Below are 2556 nucleotides of genomic sequence, written 5' to 3' on the forward strand. Positions count from 1 at the left end.
GTACATACATGATATATACTTAATGCATGTAATGTTAAAATATCAATCATAAAGTAACATTAGATTATGTGATAAATTCATAAAAGGATTATTCTACTAATAATATGACCTTAAATAAAAATTTATAAATACCTAGGTTAAAAAATAATTTTTGTATAATATAAAAGGTATTACATAGATGGACGATTGAAAATGTCCAGGGTAAAATAGACATTGCATAGGTAAGGGGGGAGACTGTCTATTGTTCAGAGTTGAGGGGGGGAGTTTGATTTTTAAAGCAAAGTTGATTTTCACCCCAAAAATTTTTGATAATATATTTTATAATTTTAATTTCACTTAGATAATAGTCAAGTTAAAATTTGTAGAAAAAATGTAAAAAAGTAAAAAAGAATTATTGATAAAAGGAATGAAAGAAAAAAAAAAGACTCAATTTTTTTTAACATTACAAATATTTTAGATCTTTGAGTTAAACTACTTAAATCTTCATATTAGTAAATTAATTTTTTTACAACAATATCCAAGGTGATGTATTGCAAACACATGACTAACTTCTTGTTAACTTGATTTAATTCTTCCATTATACATAATAATAGTATTATGTGAAGTTAAATGTTATTATGTCATGGGTCCTAGGGCAGAATACAAGTAGTGTCATGGCTCTCCTCGCCCCTCTTAGACGAACGCCCATCGGCGTGTGTGTAATTTGCTAGTTAGGGTTTTCCACCTGTGCATAACTTCTTGCATCATGGACAACCAACAAGCGAACTGCCCAATAATTTCTGAGGATGCTTTGCAGAAGTATAAAGATAAGATTGATAAAATATGTGATGCAAAAGGGAGACTGAAGGTCAATTCCAAAGGAGCCATTCTTAGAATCTTGGATATAAATCAAGATGGATCCGTTCTTTCTAACATTGATCCTAAGTCATTGGCAATGCTGGTTACATGAAGCTTTGTGAACTAACTTATCCTGCTCCTACGTTCACTTAGATATGTACTACGGGAGAAAGGGATCTTCCTAACATGTTCGTTGAGGATGAAACTATCTCCTCCATATAACGTCTCAAAACAACTATATACAACCTTTGAAAAGTTATGAGGTATTCCTCCTCGTCCTGGAGTTCTGGATGTCATAAGGGTTGTTGATGACCTCGAAAAAGCCTGCTTCTATGAATTGAGATGTTTGCAACCACATAAAAAAGCTTGGAAGTCTAGGATGGTCACTGCGACAGAAGATATGCTTAAGCTACAGATGGAAAATTCTTGCAACTTTCGAAGTGAAATGCATGTATGTTAAATAAGTTGTACAAGAATGAACGTTAACCATCCTATCTTGATGCCAATCTATTTGGAGCAGCGATAGTGGTGTACAAGTGTTTTAGGTGCATTGGTAATTACAATGGCTAGTTTTCGATTGTATTCAATGCTTTGAGGAGACACCTCAATATGCGGGCCAAGCTGGAAAGATTACATGCTTAACTGATCTTGTCATTGTCATATAACCGTGAATTATTTTCATTTGTTATGTGCTTTTGGAAATTGTGTTCTAAAAGGATTTTCTTTACTCTTTCTCTTCCAATAGTTCATAGTTTGATTCCTTACATACTATGATTTGACTTGTTCGTATACAAGTAGAATAGTGATTTATTTTAAATAAAATAATTGACCCTATCACTGCTTAAAAAAATATTTTATGTCTTTTACGAGTGCTACATTATAAACAAGTATAAAAAAGTCTCTTACTAAAATTTGGTTTTAGGCCACTAATATTAATAGGTCGCCCTTGCTGACACACATATAGAGTCATCGCATCGGTCCACATCAAGGAGGACTACTGATAAACTTCCAGGATCTTCAGCAAATATCAACAAAAAAAGGTTTTCTGGCAGGCCAACCATAATGGGCAAATGAGTCAATCTCATGAGATTATGGGGTTTAAGCCTTTGGGGCAAATCATCTTCAAGTTTTGGTGGTCTGAATCATACAAAGCGCAAAATAATCAAAACCATGTAAGTAAAGATCATATGTAAACCCATAGAATCTCGTTCCTGACAAAAATTTGGACCATTTCTCGATTTGTTCATGTCATCGTTGCGCATGCGCCATGCTAATTTTCTCTGTGCCATTCCAATTTTAACGAATGTCCTTGGAGGGACGTAAGGATACTTGAATATCAACATGATATAAGTTGGATGGGTCTAAGTTGGGTGGTCAAGTGCATAACTTATGAAATTTGGATGGGTTTGGTCACTGGTGTAGAAAACGACGACCTCCCCTTTGTAAGGGCTATTGTAAATTTATACCCTTCTCTCTCTCCCACCCACAACCTCAGACCCTCTCCCATTATATAAATCCCACAGACCTCTTTTTCCTTAGTAAAAGGTCCCTTTTTAATTTCTTCTTGATAGTATTTTTAACGCATATTTCAATGGCTTTCTCGTCTCTTACTCTTGACGAGATCAATGGAGAATATTCTGCCAAATGGTTGAAATGGAGCAGTCATAACTTAATCTGAAAACCACGGAGGAACTGTACATTTAAATTGAAAGCCTTGTT

At 34.4% G+C, this 2556-nt stretch overlaps 1 non-coding gene across 1 annotated transcript; it reads right to left on the bottom strand.

Annotated features, from left to right (window-relative positions):
• Positions 1-2053: 2053 nt before the first annotated feature.
• Positions 2054-2156, bottom strand: LOC132054979 (U6 spliceosomal RNA). Its single transcript, XR_009414451.1, has one exon. It is a non-coding gene; the product is annotated as a U6 spliceosomal RNA (small nuclear RNA).
• Between the last annotated feature and the right edge of the window lie 400 nt (positions 2157-2556).

The sequence above is a fragment of the Lycium ferocissimum genome, chromosome 4 (genome assembly GCF_029784015.1).
Source record: "Lycium ferocissimum isolate CSIRO_LF1 chromosome 4, AGI_CSIRO_Lferr_CH_V1, whole genome shotgun sequence".
Lineage (NCBI taxonomy): Eukaryota > Viridiplantae > Streptophyta > Magnoliopsida > Solanales > Solanaceae > Lycium > Lycium ferocissimum.